The 16,920-nt window shown below is 45.1% G+C and overlaps 1 long non-coding RNA gene across 1 annotated transcript; it reads right to left on the reverse strand.

Moving 5' to 3' along the window:
- Window positions 1-9,697: 9,697 nt before the first annotated feature.
- Window positions 9,698-16,070, reverse strand: LOC113976905. The gene is made up of 3 exons (XR_003537207.1): window positions 15,693-16,070; window positions 11,349-11,585; window positions 9,698-11,143 (listed from the first exon to the last, which is right to left on the reverse strand). It is a non-coding gene; the product is annotated as an uncharacterized LOC113976905 (long non-coding RNA).
- Between the last annotated feature and the right edge of the window lie 850 nt (window positions 16,071-16,920).

Consider the following 16,920-nt stretch of genomic DNA (forward strand, 5'->3'; position numbering starts at 1 on the left):
GCTTCTCATGTTTTTCACCTTGTTTGTCTTGGCAAGCCCACTGAAAACTGCCAAGCAGGTGGGCGAGTGAAAAGGAATATTAGTCTGGGACAACACAAAGGCTGGAGGACAGGGGGTAGGAAGCTCAAAGGCTCTGCACCCTTTCACAGCTGATATCTTTATTTTTAGTCCAATTTCTTTATATGACTTCCAAGGCTCTCTTACCAAAGCCAAATAATCTGGTTTGAACTGACCAAACCCATACTTATCCTTCACTGAGAACCATTTGCAGCTCTATTTATTCCACCCATGTAAAAATGGAAGTATTAGATTTTCCTTTCTCTTTTAATGAAGGAAAACCCCCTAAGTCCAGCTTTTCCCCAAAGATCTGATAAAACACACGGCAAGAATGGTGGTGGGAGGGCTCTCAATACTCCAGTAGTGAATAAACATGGGAATTTTCCAAAGCAATTAAGAGCAAGAAGACAAATGTGGAACTATGGTCATTCTGAAGGACAAACAGGCTTTTTGTTCTGAGACAAAATCAAAACAAGATTCTTAAAGTTTTCCCAGGGCAAGTGTTTTTCCTCCAATGCTGCTATTTTCCCTCCACCTCAGCAGTGGTATACAAGCACCTTACTTTGCCGAAAGAATAAAGTGCTTGGGAGAGGACAATGCAACCAAAGTGATTCCAGAATAAAACAAGAAAAACCTTTCAACACGAGGACCTGTGGAGGTGGGGGCACAACGCAAAGCACAAACAAATGCCCCGTGAGAGACTGAAGGAGACAGTGCTTTGAACACGTGCAGAGGGAAGGAGCCCTCGCCCTTTCTGAGGTTTTCTCAGCGTAGCTGCAAAGCTGCTCTCTGACTTCCAGCCCTATGAATTTCCACTCCAGCCTTGCTGTTTATAACCAGAGCACAAAGCCCTTATCTTCCCAGCACAGCTTTAGATATTAGAGAGGGCAAGCTGTCAAGAGAGACTGTCAAGGCTAATGAGCATAGGGTTAAACAAGGGCTGCAGTGAGGGGACATCCCTCAAGGAGCTGCTTGGCAGCCAGGCACATCCAGATGCACATTTTTATCTCTTTTTCCCCTCTCCCTGGTTAGCTCCTATTGCTCTGAAGCTACAGCTTGACCACCTGATCTCCGAATATCTAGGCAACAACAAAAGCCTTTGAAGCCCACAGGAATGCAATGCTTGCTCTACACCCACAGTAACAAGCGCCTGGCAGGATGGAGGAGCCCTCACACACATGGGAGGTGCCTGCTTTTCAAAATATTGCGTCTGTAAACTTTTTTTGTTGTGCTTATAACTTCGGTTTTGTCTTTTTGTATGGACAGCAGGGCTTTTAAGCATTCCAATTAAATAACCAGGGCAATTCACATTCTGGCAGCCAATTTTGATGGCAAATGCAAGTGGGTTATATAATCCACATGATAACTTCTAAAAGCCATGTGCCTCCATGAAGAACACAGAGCTTCTTCCCGGTGAGGAAGGAGCACTGAGATGACAACCCAGAAGGTTCAACATGACCTTCTGCCCTATGTTTTGGCATTATCCAGCCAGAAAATGAGATTTTTCAACAAAACTATTGTTTATTCTGAGAAAAACCCTCCTCCCATTCCTCTGTGCTCTAAGGTTATTGCTTCACAGCACAAACTAGGAAAGGTAAAGTTGGTAGAATGGAAAAAAGAGGAACCTGGGAATAAATTGGTTTCTCATCACTATAAACGAAAGACAGTTTAAGACTGTTGAATGTGGAAATCACAAACATCCTGGTGCACATTTTCCCATTCATATCATACATTCAGATGAACTGAAGATGATCTTTTGTATCATACTTCCCCTGCCTACCCAATGTAGTCTTTTCCTCTAATAAACTCCCTGGTGTCTTGTGTGGTCAAGTGTTAGATGTCCCTAAGGGATGAAGTTTCCACCACTTCCTTGCAAGGCATTGCACATCTCTCCATCAAGGAGATTCTTGATATTCAGTTAAATGTTCCTTTTATAGGAGCACTCCCATTACTCCTGGTTATCCCCCTGCATACAGCCTTAAGTAAATCTGGTCAGCATTCACTTTTTTCTGACACTGGCAACAGTTGTGCTATTCCCTCTTTGTCATCTTCTGAATACTTCATGGAGAAAAATTCTGGGACAGCATATTCACATACAACCTCCCCCCCCTTATTTTTTTGATTGATGTTCTCAAATCCCATCCAGCATGCCTCTGACTGCCTAGAAGTGCAACACACAGGACTCAGGGCAATCTTCCACGTGCTCTGCCTTCTCATAGGGGTGCTTTCCCACACATTGCCCACTTCTGCAGCTTGAGAAATATCACTTCCAATCAGCTAGCTGCTATCTTTTCTAGATCTCCTCAACACAATTTATTCCTGCTGCATATTTGAGTTTCAAGTTGTTTTCTCCAGTTTGCAAGTTGGAACTTGTATTGTTGTTTTCCAGCCATTCTTTAATCTCCCTTGCATTGCTTCATATCACTTTCCTGTTTATAAGGGTTCACAGCCTTTCCCAGTGTAGCATTGATGTGTCTTTCACTTGTAAAAAAAAGGTTAAAAATATAATTTACACAAACCATCAGAACACCTAGATACCTGCAATGCAAGACTACATTTGCACAACGCACAAGACCTAGCTCTAAGATCTAGCTCTGTTCCTCCTCTACTGCTCTGCTTGTTTTCTAAAACTCAAACCACTTAAAGGTTCAGAAAGTTTTTAAGTGAATGCATCACCAGAAGATCACCCATGGATTGGGTGCTGCTTACTCTGTTTCTTGGGAGGGAAGCCACCATGATCACCACTAAGACTGCTGTTCCAACAGCATTAAGGACTCATGTTGATAGAGCTCATTTCCACAAATTTACATACCAAGTTTAGGAATAAAACTTGGGTGTTCCTTGCAGAATATGGTAAGTCAGCCTGAATTTGTCACTGAACCCTGTGCTCCGTGACTATACACCCACTCCACACCAGCCTGTGTCCAGTCCACTACAGTCCAGTCCTGGTGTTGCAGGCTGGCCTTGACCTCACGGCCTAGATGACCATCTTGGGCTAATCTGAATGGGGATGGTGTGAGTTTCACACCTGATGACAGGAGCTGAGACTCTCCAAAGGAGAGGTGACCCACGTGGCTGCACAGAGCCTGCACACAAACTTCATGTGTGTGCAGAGCTTGCTGCAGCGCCAGTTATGCAAAGCACTGGAGGCAAAATCAGACTGGTTTACCTTTCACCACTCTCACAAAAAAAACCTGTTTTCATCTCTTAAAACATACAGACAACCTTGGTCATTTCACATTCCTTTTGGGATTAGTACTTTGAGGTCTTCTGAGCACCTCTGCCAACAGATGACACCAGCTATTAAAGCATTCAGTGAAGGAGACTGCATATCCATTTCTGCCTTTCTGGAGCACCAGCTTACCAATAAAAGAACGATTTGTCATATGCAAGCAGAGGACTCAGCCAGTTGGGCATGCCTTTGTGCTTAGCACCTTAACTGCAGAGACCATGCCTCAGAATAATTAAGACACGAGGTCTCCGGCCTTAAAATCACTCATGTATTGCTTCACTTCATGCAAACAAATGGTACCTTTAAAGTTGAGATTATGCACAGGCACAGAGCAAAGCACATGCTTAGTATGACTGTGATGCAATTTGCCAGCTGGATACACATACCCAAAACAGCTTTATATTTGGTTCCCACTAACAGTCGGGAAGTGGCAGCGCAGTGCTAAGATGCTGATGAAATACCTGTGTGACAAGGAGATCCACGTGGCCACACATTGGCAGACTTACAGCATGGTCCCTTCAGAAACCCCTGAAACCACTCCCAGTTGCAGCCCCAGCAGTGCAGAAGTCCCCTGCCTTGGTGGCTGCTGTCTGGCAGAGGCTGGGAAAGGTCCGTGGGCAGCTTCAGAGCGGCCCAGGAGAAGCAGGTCAATTTTAATGTTCACAGCAATACACTTCCAGCAGAAAATATCTGGATACTCACCCATTTAAGAGAAAACCACTGCCCGAAATAGATCTGTACTTGTGTCATAGATTATAATAAGAAACCCTGGGTAAGTGAGCAAAATAAGTTTTCTGAGTGTACAGTTTCAGAGTTAGCTGCTTCCCCAGCTGGCAGGCACAGGGTGGTTTTGCTGCTTTGCCTTGCAGTGGCCTATTTGACGAGCACCATTACTCTAAGCTTGCCACTTGCCTCGCCTTTATCACCTGCCAGGGTCCTATGAACTCTGACACACTTAAGAAATGGAGCCTAAGGATCTGAGAATAACAGGCAAGAGAAATAGAAGCCAGCTTTCTCCTTCTTTTTCCCCAGATCACCAGGGCTCTTCTCAGGCTGCTATCCTATTGTCCCTGCTTTCACATTCTCTTCTTCTCAGTGATCTCTGCAGTGGCCTTGCTGGCTGAGGAGCTGATGGAGCAGCTTCAGTGTTTTTCTCCCCAGGAGGTGAGTGTGCCACCCCACAGGCCTGGGAAGGCAATCCTTGCTGTCTGTGACACAGTCACACTCTTCTGGGGGACAGGGTTTGTGCTGGAAGAGGTGAGGTTGTTTGCTCATTTACTTTTTTCCTATCTTTTCCTCTTCTTTTTCCATTTCCTGTTTATCTTTCCTTCCAGAACCCTTAAAACTGTGCAGCTCCTCACCAGAGAAGGCCTCCAGCTGTGGAGTAGGAAATAACAGCTGAAGAGCAACAGTCTGGAGCCAGGGTTGAGGCAAAATATGTTGTCCAGCAGGAAGAAGCAAACCAAATACAGACACCCAGCCTGGGACTTGTCCAGGACAGTACCTTTGGACTCATGCCCCTATGCTTGCTTGCTTGCTTAGTTATTTGTTTATTTGTGTTTTATTTATTTGAAAATTACCAGGAAATGTTTTTTTTACCACAAAGGTTAACAAAAGTGTGAGCAAAGCAACAACAGCTTGTACCTGGACAAGGAAACTTTCCGCAGCACCACAGCACATCATCGTGCACAGTACCACCTACTGCTTCATGGGATCACTGCCTGCAAATGCTTCAGTGGCAGCCTGTCCTTGGAGGCCTCCTGTCCACACTCTCATCCAGCCCAAGATGGCTTAACTTCTGACAGGATCACAGCACAGCGACCCATGCGCCTGCAGGCAAATTATCACACCAGAGGCTGCAACAAGACAGCACCGAGAATTAACCTAACCACCAAGCCTACTTCGGGTGCAGCTCCCTGTCATTTTGTGGCTCCCAGAATTAATGGACTTAACAGTGCAACACAACTGGCACGTAAGCAGGATCATTCATGCCCACCTCCCAGCCACAGCAAGGCAAAACCAAAGCAACACACTGTGCAGAGGGACTTGTGCCCACCTGCCAGCCTACCTGCGACAGCAGCACAACGTAAAGGTTCCAAGTGTGAACCAGGAGACCAAGGCTACAGCAAAATGGAAGACAGCACATTAACAATGCAGTGCTGATCTTCCCCTAGCTGCCTTTGCAACTGATTTATAGAGCCAGCACAATTCATTTATCCAGTCTGCCTTCATTTTATTGTTATTAATTGTTATGAGGGTTTTTTGGCAGGGATGGAGAAGCTTGTCTGATTAAAAATAGCTTTGGGGACGGCAGCTGGCAGAGTCACAATGAGAGAAGGATCCAGCTCCAGATCTTTTTTCAAAGAACATGTTCTTAGCAAGTAATTGGGTGCAATCAAGTGTAGAGATAAACACTAGCACTTCCCGAGGTGTAGCTCAAGGCTCTGATCCTGACAGTCACTGTTCCATGGAAAACATTCAGAAGAGTCAAAGACCTGCTCAAGTCTCTGCAGACTTTCTGGCAGGACCAGTGCCCTATTTGCAAGGCTGGAGAGAAGAGATTTTTCTACACAGACCAGGATGCCTGAGCATGGTGGGCTTTCAGATGTACAAAATACATCATAACAGTTTCAAAAATACGCAGCATTAAGGGCTGATAATCTGTTTTCACACATGCATGTGCATCTTCGCTCTTTGTGGATGATGCACGTGTGCTTCTCCAGAGCCCTTATCCCTATGCTACAAGCAGCTTCCACAGCTTTCTCACTTTGCATTCTATATTCAAGCAGGTTTCCACAACTGAAAGGAAAATTAGCAAGAGGCTGAGGAATGGGGACTCTAAATGAACAGTCAGTGTGCTGAGAGCTAGAACTACACTTTCCTCTTTTACCCATTTTTGATGCCAGCTGACTGCAGATTCTTACTCCACATTTACAGTTCATACCAATACACATCAGACCTCCATTTGAACACAAATCTCAGCTTGTCTCTAGGTCACAGACTTTTTTAATTTTCTCTGCCTGATCTACATCAGTGTGATGTTGCAAGGATGGCTTTCAAACATTCTGAGCAAGCCAGTGCTTCTACTACACGAGTGCTGTGCTGGTAGGTTATGGCTAGTGGGATCCAAGATCCTTGCTGCAGGACTGAGCAAGCCAGCTCTCCAGCATCCAAGTGCTCACCCCGTCATCCTGCTTCACTTCCAGCCAAGCCAGAGAACAGCAGGACTTCTGGAGAGCTGCCATCATCCGTAGCCTTTGAACTTCTCATGGAGGTCTCTGCTGCCACCACCACCCACTGGCTCTCTGAAGCATTTTGCTTCTTGCTGCTCTTGGGCTCATGAAAACCATGTTATGCAGCCCCACAGATGAGGAGGACTGGCGTAGCTTTAATATGTTGCTTTCTAATGTATTTCTGTGCTCACTTCCAGGAAAGTTTTGGCAATCTGCGAAGCTCTTTCTCTGGAAAACATACTCACAGCGTGTCATTAGGTGAAAATGGCCTCTGGAACAGCTAAAACACCAAAGTGTTTGCCCACATATCCTATTAGCAGGAGGAAAGTGCCTTGCTGCATCTTTCGGGTTTTGTTTTTTTTTTCACTCCACATGAAAACATCTGAAACTGTTGGAATTTATATAGGCAGACCTGAGAGCCTTTTGAGATTTAGTTGGACCATACATACTTGCAAGCTTGCTTGCTTCCTGAATATGCACTCTGTAATCAGACCAGGTTTTAGCAGCTCTGACAGAAAGCTGTGGTTAGCCTGTGCTGACAACAGGCAGGTGCTTGCTGCTGTGAACCAATGCACCTACACTGCAACCAGCAAACGGCAACAATTTATACTTGCTGAAGTTCCGGCCCCGTATTTTGATGACTTTTTTTTTTTTTAAATCGTTTTCTTTCTTTGACACTTCAGCACATTTGCTCAGGACTCCTTGGACCAGAGGCAGCACCACATCATGCCCGGGAGAGCTGAGCCCTGAGTCAGGGCAGCGAGTGCCACCTACCGAAACCCGAATTTTCCATCACTCGCCCGTCGCGCATCCCTCCCCCCACCTCCCCACCCGGCCCCAGCTTCCTCCAGGGCCTGGGATACACTTCCAAAAGATACCAAAGAGCAGGAAAGAGTATTTAAGCTGTTTATAAGGCCATAGCCCCTATTTTAGCAGGGAAAACCTCGTGGAAGGAGGAAGAAGGGGATTTGTTTTCCAGCTTTTTACTACGCCTTAAGCAGAAAGGTACACAAAGAGAGGAAAAAAAGTCCCTGCTTGAAAAACATTTTCTTTTAAATGGCATGATATGCCTTTAAGGGATAGATAGCAGGCAATGATCCATCTTCACCACATACAGACTTGCCTTGTTCTTCCATTTCTGGCTGAGTGATAGAATGTTAAATGTCATTTCCTGTATCAGTGGTTAACCACTAGATGCTGGATCAGAGATTTACCAGAAGTGCAATATTCAAAAGTGGACCTGCTGCTTTCAATAACCCTTTCTTGCACCCTGTGGGAACCATTTAACCTTTGAGAGAGAGGAGAAGGAAAAAAAAATAAAAAGGCAAAACCAAACAAAAATACCCCGGATTTCGATAGGGAGACAAGTCTTGAGCTTTGTGTCAGTGGCTCACACTTCATCCAGGCAGTCATAGGGATCAATCCTTCCCTGGCCCCAACACCAAGGCTTGTGGGAAAGTGAAGCAACTGGGCTGCCTCTGAGTCCGTGGTTCTGTCATCAGCAACTGCAGATCAGGCACTGGGAGATGCAGCCCTTTCTTTTGTATTGATTTTCTTCTACAAAACCCAGCATATTTAGCAAATGGACTGATGCTGGAATCCAAAACATGTCCTCCCTATCAGCCCTTACTTTCTTTTACCAGTCTTACGTTTTACACTGCAGAGGCAAGCAGTTTATTTGCCCAGGCTGTACTCATTTTATTACCATCATCACAGTCAGTTACGGGGTTGAGGGGATGAAAAATCATTTTGGGAAGAGCAACTGGGAGAGTTAGGAGCAGATAAGGAAATTTCAGTTGCGGCTACATTTCTGAAAGCTGAATTTTAAACATGAGGTTGTGTAACTGCCTGTGCAAATAGAGAGTTATTTTCCTAATTACACGGTATTTGTAAAGCACTCAGAACATGAAATGGCTAAGCACACATCAAGAAATACTAGTTAGAGAAAGTCGTGGCCAAATAGTGGTGATGAGTATATAGAAATAACAGAAGCAGATCTTTGGACATACACCTGATGTCTGAACTGCCTGTGTACGGCTCTCAGTTGTAGCAGCACTCCTTACTTTGCACTCTGGCCCCTGTACCACTGCAGTATCCCCACCCCCAAAGAGCTCAAACAACTTGGAGAACACCCTTTTTCAGGGTGGGAAATGGTTCAGTCTTTCCTGCATGCACATACTTTGCACAACAGAGCACCTGTCCCTGAAGGCAGTCTGCAGGGAGTATTGCAAGTGAAATAATAAATAGTAATAATTTCAGAGTTGAGGTACCTCACTCCTTTATACCTCTGCCAACAGGAAAGCCCCACATCTCTTCTGTCATTCCTATTTAGTAATTTACACTGCAACAGCACCCAGCTGACTCAATCGTGAACCTGAACCCAGCCATGTAAGGTGCTGTGCAAAACACTCTGCAGCCACATAGTCCCTCCCTTACAGGCCTGATCCTTTCAGTCATGAAAGGGAAACGCTCCCACCATCCCAGGCCAGGCACACCTTGACCACTGGTAACTGTGCCCTACGCGGAGTTAAGTTCCAAAGCACACCCACAAGGAGGAAATAGGAGTTGTAGAGATCAGATCCTGGACTGTCCAGGCAAACAAGGGCAGAGCACAGTATTTGCACACCGTAGCTTGTGCTGCTGTGATAAACAAAGCAGCGTTGAGTCCAGGAAAGAGGCGTTCTGTGCCACTCAGGGAAAAAGCGGGATGGTGGAAGATCCAAGAAGATTCCCCCAAAAGGCGATGCGTTTTTTTCCTCACTCTGAAAGTCACAGGAAATCTCCACATTACTCATCCTTTCCCAGGAACCCTGGCTGGAAAAAAACTCCAGGGGCCTTGCTATTTTCATACACACACATACACACACACAAAAGGAGCCCTGCAAAGGCCTTAACACCAGCTGTGCTTGCCCTTGCCAGAACTTCCTGAATCCACTCCCATTTACCCCAGCTTGCCAAGCAGTGCAAATATTCGAGAGGCCACCTCATTTCTGCAGTGTCTGGTGTAACAATCTGCACCAAACCAAAGCAGTAAAGGCTGTGACTCACAGCTACTCAGCAGCCAGAAGTCCTGTCAGGCAGGCCAAGCTTTTATATAGCAGGAGGCCACTGGAACACACTCTGGCTCACCTCTCTCATCGATCAAAAGAGTGAAATCACTTAGAAACACCTCCTGCTTGCCTCCCTTTTCAAAGTCTGATGCTAAGAAGCTGCATCCTAGTGGGCAGAGAACAGGATGACACAGATACGATATCTCAGGGAAAGAAAATGAAGTTTTGTCTCAGCAACTGCTGAAACTTACAGCACAAATGAATTCTGCTGTGTAACCCAGAGGCTACAGCCAAGAGAAACTTGAGTCAGAAGACCTGATTTCAGTTCCCGCCTCTGCTACTGACCCACTGTTTGATCTTGGGTTAGTCATTTAACTGCTGTGGAAATAAAGACTTCCTTTGATGACTAGTGTTTGGGAACAGCCTGGACATCGGCAAGGATGTGGAAGAGCTTGGTGATATTTGCAGCTGACTCATAGACTGACTCGTTCCTGCAAGGTCTACATGGAAGATGGGTATTGAGGAAGAAGTAAGGTAGAAATCAGGGCCTTGGCAGCTTTTGAGATGTTGAAAAAAGAATTGACAAAATGCGGACACCTCTCCCCTCCCCATACGTTGGGAACATGGAGCTTCTGGGCTTCTTGTGCTTCTATGAGGCACAAGCAAGACATGCCTCATCAGAGAGTCAGGAGATGACTTGCCTTTCATGCTTCACGGGTCAAATCTCTGAAATCAGCAATTCTACACATTCAGGAACCATGAATCAGGGCTTCAGAAATTGCAAGTCTGACTTCAACTTCCAAAAGTTTCCAAAGCATGCCTTTGCTTTGCATACTGTTTCTTTCTTTATATGAGCACACAGATTATTTTCCATAGTTTTAATTGATTCCAGAAGTTGGAACAAATGATGTGTTTGTCAGCATGTAATACTCAGGACAGTATGTCCCCCCCCTCCCTTCATGCTTCATATTTGAAAAAGATTTTCTGCTGCACTGTAGTTCTGTAACAGACCACACCTACTGCACAGAGGAAATAATTTCTGACTAACTAAAGATGAAGAAGAGACACAACCTATTAAGATTTTTTTATTTTCCTTTATTTTTATGTCTTGTTTATACGTCGGAATTGTCCTGGTTTTAAGTCAGTTCATGGCAGACTGAGGACACACAAATCCATTAAACCATGTCAAATCAAATGCCTCAATTTTAAGAACAATGTAAAATGCATTTAGCCTTGACCAGGAGTGGCAAATACAGCACTTGACACCTATATTTTCATAACATAACCTTTCAAATTGGTTTCTCCACCCTTGAAAAGCACCCCTTGCTTACTTGCACACAGCTCCAGGTTTAAGTTTCAAGCTTAACTTCCCTCCCCACACATCCAAATGAACTACAGAGATCTATCTCACTGGGTCAAGGCACTGCAACTGTTCCAAGTGGTCTTTGCTGAATTCTGATCCAGCCACACTTCTCCATGCCTTCACATCTGTCTTTCCAAATATCCTGTCACACCTGCAGGAAGGGCTGGTGTTCCCATCCAAAGGCACACAGAGGCTGAAGCCAAGGAACCTAAGAGAAACACAAGGTGAGGCTGCCACACCCCTGTGGCTATCAGGAGTAAATAACCCTTTGAGGTGTCTTTAAGTAGTGAAAAAAGGAACACAAACCCTCCTTGTCCAGAGATTGTTTCTACGACCTCTGCTATAGTCATAACAATCCCCTGAGGAGGAGCAGGGAAACTCTGACGACATTATGTTTATTCATGAAGACTTACCCTTGTGTTGATGTTCCCCTGCAAGGCCCCAAGCTGAGCTGTGGTGATTTTCTATCCAGCAAAAAGCAGTAGTTGAAAGCAGCCTTCTACCATATGCACTGCATGTAAAATTTAGGTTTATACTCTTTGGATGGTCAAGGCTTCAACACGTGACAAAAATCTCGAGGGCAAACCATGGACTTAAAAGATCCATTTCCATGGGTCTGCAGGAAGTCTGAAGTGTAGTTGTGGTCACCCCTGGAATGGAAATTAGTTTCTTGGTCAATAGTTTCTGACTTTAGCATTAGAAGATGACAGGTTTGGCTGTACTGAGGTTATTAAACTAAGGAGCTGAAATGAGTGAGCAGCTACATGAAGAATTTTTTGAACTTGCCAAAGGAAGGTGAAGATAGTGTTATGGGGGAAAACACAGAGCTAGCTATTTCTTAAGAAAAATGTCTTGCAGAAAAGACTCAAAATTAAGAGTTTACATTTCCAGAGATTCTGAGAAATTTAATTTTCCACAATACTCTCTATAAAGAGCAACATCAGTGGCATTTTTTCTTTTAAATCCAGATTCTTCTTCATTGCTGCAGACTATGCTTTGCAGCTAGTCCATTCTTATCACTGTGCATGTATCTATTCAACTAATAATTCGTAGAGCACTGTAGGCTGTGACCTAAGCAGACAAAAATGTGCTGAAATGTAAACTACCATATTTGGTAGCGACTGGTGCATGTTTCTTACGAGAACAGGCTGAGAGAGTTAGGCCTGTTCAACCTTGAGAAGAGATGACTGAGAGGGAACCTCACCAAGGCCTTTCAGTACCTGAAGGGAGGTGTCAGGGGATGGACCAGGCTCTTCTTGGTGATGCCAAGCAATAGGACAACGGGCAGAAACTGATACCCAGGAAGTTCCACCTGAACATGAAGAAGAATCTCTTCACTGTGCAGTGACTGAGCACTGGAAAAGATTGCCCAGAGAGGATGTGGAGTCTCCCACACTGGAGATACTCCACAACTGTCTGGACACAATCCTGTGCCATATACTCTAGGATAATGATGCTGAAGCAGGGATGCCAACCTTACCCATTCTGTGAATCTGTCTAACATGAAAGAGTGACAGAGATTATTACAGTTTTGCAGATATGGAGACAACAGAGAAGCAGCTTCTTCCCTGGTATTCCAAACCCTTACGGCTTACACATTATGAACTGGCTCCAAAAGCTAAGACACAAAAATAATTCCCATAATATTTCTTTTTATATTTGCTTTCTATAATCTACATTTTGAAGATTTCTCCTTTAAGCACAAGGGCTATGAGTTCACGTTAAAAATAAAGTGGTAGTTTAATCATGTGATTCCAGGAACAAAGGTTTAAGGGGGGAAAAAAAATCTACATTTTTCCAGTATGTAACTCATACAAGACAACCACCAATACTTTAAAAGTAGTGTTGCTTGGAAGAAAATCCTGAGATAACCCAGAGACAGAATCCAGTAACGCATTGCAAGAGATGGGCAGAGACAAAAAGGAGGTAAATTGGGCAAAACTGGCAGGGTTTCAGTGTCAGGAGCTGTGGGAGTTGCCTCTGTGGGTAGAGCCCGCAGAGTGGGCTTGAGCCAGTGTGCCTTGAGCCAGTCACAGCCACCTCCTGTGGCTTTGAAACAGATGGGACCAGCCCACAGCGAGTCAAAACTCCAATCAAAGGAGCATGTGGCACCTCCACTCATATTTAAGCATGAACTGCAGCCATTAGGAGAGAAGTTAGGTGACACAGAACTGTATACAGATAAAAAGATGCAGGAAAAAAACATGGAGAAGACTTGTGAGAAGATACGTGAAGACAAGTATTAGGAGAACATGGAGAAAATGCTGAGGGCTGAAGACACTCTCTTCAAGAGGGCAACATTCACTGAGCCAGAGACACCCCTGAGTGACTGCAGCCTTTGAAGGTCCCACACTATGACAGCAATGCTGGAAAGCCCAGAGGAACACTTCCTAGGATGCAAAAAGCAGCAGGTAAAACCCATTAAGCACACAACTCCAATGCCGTGTGCCACCCGCGGCCCCACGAAAAGGAGTGGGAAGGACTGTGTGTAACCTGTGATGAAAACTAGAGGAGCTGAGCCTTGGGAGCAGGATGGAAAAGTGTTTGGCAGAAGATCAGCCTGGGGAAGTGAGAGGAAAGGTGAATGCTACCATCCTGCTAGTGAATGACAACAGGGGAAGACTTCTCTATTCCTAAAAATAACAACAGCAAATGCTTTAACCACCTCATAGCATATTACAAGAGTTACAAAACCGTTTCATCCCGCTCCCTGACTCAAGCTAGTGTAAAATGCAATTATCTAGTATGCCTTTCTAGGTCTAGTCCTCTAAACTTGGTGAGGCCAAGCATCTGTTCCCTTATAAGGTTCATTTTGCAACTACCCACTTCTTGCAATACCTCCCTGCCTTCCAGCTGTTTTACTTTCCCAAACTTTCCTTACTTCTTTCCAGCAAATAGCATAAAGTCTCCCAAGTAGCTCTGCTTCTCTAAGTTCATCGCTCATTCCCTCACAGACCTGAAATTATAAACAGCTGCATACAAAAACACAATTGCTTCTAGAGTAACCAATGTTAACGACTCCCAGAGAGGGCTATGACTTCAGCCTGTGTACGGGGAGAGAGACAGAGGTGCCGGAAACAAAGATCCTGTTTCAGTGCAGTTTCTCCCAGCATGAACAATAGAGGGACATATGTGATGTACAGCCAGTTCCTTATAAAGAAAACGCCTCTTGGTTTATTCAGGAAGCTCCAGAAAACCAAAAGGAAAGAGAAAAAAAAACAAACCAGCAAAGCAGGTCCCTCACTGCGCCCCCAGGTACCTGGCCACGTGACAGAAAGTAGATCCACCTATGCAGATGTCCACAGAGCCTGCCAAGGAGCAGATGCCTTGGGCAGTGGATTAGCTTCTACAGCGTGACCTCTGGGGCCACGTGACTGCCATCCAAAAATGCCGAGATGAGGGGAAAAGGGTCACTGTCATCCAGCACCATCAGAGCAGCACCTGGCCACTGTCACCTGTTTCGGCCAGAAATGTTATTGCTTTAATCCATGTTACTTGCTCAGGAATCAAGATTTTCCAGACTTACACATAAGCAAGTAAAAGCACAAAGGTTATTCCTGTTAGCAGAAATTAGCTCTAAATAAAAGCCAAAGCTATTTCCCTGCAAACTTCCAGGAACATCCTGTGGAGAAACACAACTGCTAAATGAGTTTACATGAGCATATTGATTTGGACTGGAATTTTTCCTACTGGTGCACTGATGCTCTGGCCAAGCAAGACTCAGTGTTTCCAATCTGCCAATAGCCATGTGTCCTCAGCACTCCTGTTCACAAAACCAGTGTCCACTCTGCTACTCCCATGTGCCCAACAAGAACTCTTTCCCTGAAAACAGGGGATCCCAACTAACAAATAATTGTGGCGAAATCTCAGCAGCAAACTCTACCTAGATTAAAAAGCAAAGTCTATTGTCTGCTTTCACTCTTTAAAAACTCTAAAGAGTTTTCACTCATTAGAAAAAGCTCTCAATCTCCTGCAAAAGGTGTTCCCTACATGTGAACCACTGTCTGGTAGATAGATCTCTAGCAAAAACAATTTTTCTGAAACAAGTGAGCATGCATTTATTTTGCATGAAGGAAACACAGGCAGGCAGATGAACACCTCCCCCATCTCCCCTTTGTACTTGTTCATTTAATAATTTTAGAGAATCTTGGAAATTATAAGCTTTTAATGGAAACAGAAACCAACTAAATTCTGAACTGCGATGTTCCTGAACTGCAGGAGTCTGGATGCACATTTCATCCAAGTATCTACTACAGTGCAACTGCCTCATGACAAAGATGACTCCAGCCTTGGATGGAACTTAGCATTGTCTGGAGAAATGCTGTTTTCCTTAGGTTTAGACAAGCTATACAGCATGTTTTAAAGAAAAGAAACATCTGTTTTCAATCCTATAATCTAGTAACAAAGAAAAAAACAAAAGCAATATCTTCATAAGAATCAATAGGGCACCTTCCCTCCCTCCCCCCCGTTTAAGGTCCATCTGTATTTTGCCACAGGAAGAGGAGAGGGGAAAGGGAAGTGGAAAAGACTTCTCCATTAATGGTGCAGCACTAGAAAAACAACCCAGGAACATAATGGCCATATTTTAAAACCCGAGAATTTTGGTTTGTGATGTTTCTCCTTCCTTCCTTCCTTCCTTCCTTCCTTCCTTCCTTCCTCCCTCCCTCCCTGTAAAAGGTGGTACATTTCAAGAAAAAAAAAATCTTTGTGAAGGTGTGATGATACCACCACTACCAGCTCCTCTACTTCTTGCTTACCAGGTAAATTCAGAAGTGCCTAGGTGTGGAACATTATGTCTCAACAACTTTCATATCAAGAGCCCTCAGGGTATTTTTCGACATACATGATACCAGTATCAGTTTTAGCTGATGTGGACACTGTGTTCCCTCTGTGCCCACGCTGTTTCTTCTTGTGCCCAGGCCAAGTCTTCTGTTTCGCTTGTGCAAGTGTTTGGAGCAAGGAACTGATCCCATTGAAAACTAACTTCCCCCTGCCCCCCTGCACTTTTTATTTGTTTTTCCTGGCTCTCAGCTGGATCAGGTCACTGTGCAATCACACAAAGGACATTGCCAACAAGTAGGGGGCTGCTCCTCTTGGTGGAAGTGACAGCAGCTGGACTGACAGTGACACCAGAGCATAGGGTGTATGAGAAAAACCATCGCTCACTGTTCACCTCATGCTGCGGGACATCCAGCTCCAGGCAAACACCCATCAGGTTCTGTGTGGCAGAGGAAACTGCATCACATAAACACTCTAGAGCACACTGTTTTGAAATGGACTGACGTAGGACACTTCACATCCCTGTGGCAGCATTCCACAAGGCTCTGACAAAGATGAGGGAAGGCCACGCACAGCTGTGGTTTGTGAAGGAACTGTGCAAATCCCTCCGGGCCTGCTCTGTGTCATGGCTTCTCTGCCCCACCATCCTACAAGGAAGGTCCCTAATGTTTTGGTGACTGATCAACTGCTCCAGCTTAGCAGAAACTGCACCCTGGGAGGTGTGAGGGAAGCGGAATTTGATCCTAGGAAATCTGTGGAGCGAGGCTTTAAACTACCAATTGGTAAGAAAACAGCAAAGCCCAAGGCCTGAACAGACGGACAGACGGCAGGAAACGGCAGCCACAACCATGGTGTGGGAGGGCAGGAGTGCGGGGGGCTAGAAAAGCTGCCTGCGGGTAGACACACACACACACACGAAACAAGGTTGAGGTTTCCTTTCTAATGCAGGAAAATTAAAACACCTATTCTTCCCTTTCTCTCCCCTCTCCCAAGAGTGAAGTCTGTCTTCCTAAATCAGACCCACCACACGTTTTCCTTCCACTGGTTTCGCACTGATGTGGCCCAGTTTGAGAGGGAAAATGCCACGGTTTTCACAGGCCTCGAGATGGAGGGTGGGAGCGTGTGCTGGGAGAGATGTCGGGGAGGGGTGTGCAGGACCTGTGAGGCTCGAGGCAGATGGGCCCGTGTGGTACCGAAAAGCACTGG

This window comes from Neopelma chrysocephalum, unplaced genomic scaffold (assembly GCF_003984885.1).
Source record: "Neopelma chrysocephalum unplaced genomic scaffold, ASM398488v2 Primary Assembly neopelma1_188, whole genome shotgun sequence".
NCBI lineage: Eukaryota > Metazoa > Chordata > Aves > Passeriformes > Pipridae > Neopelma > Neopelma chrysocephalum.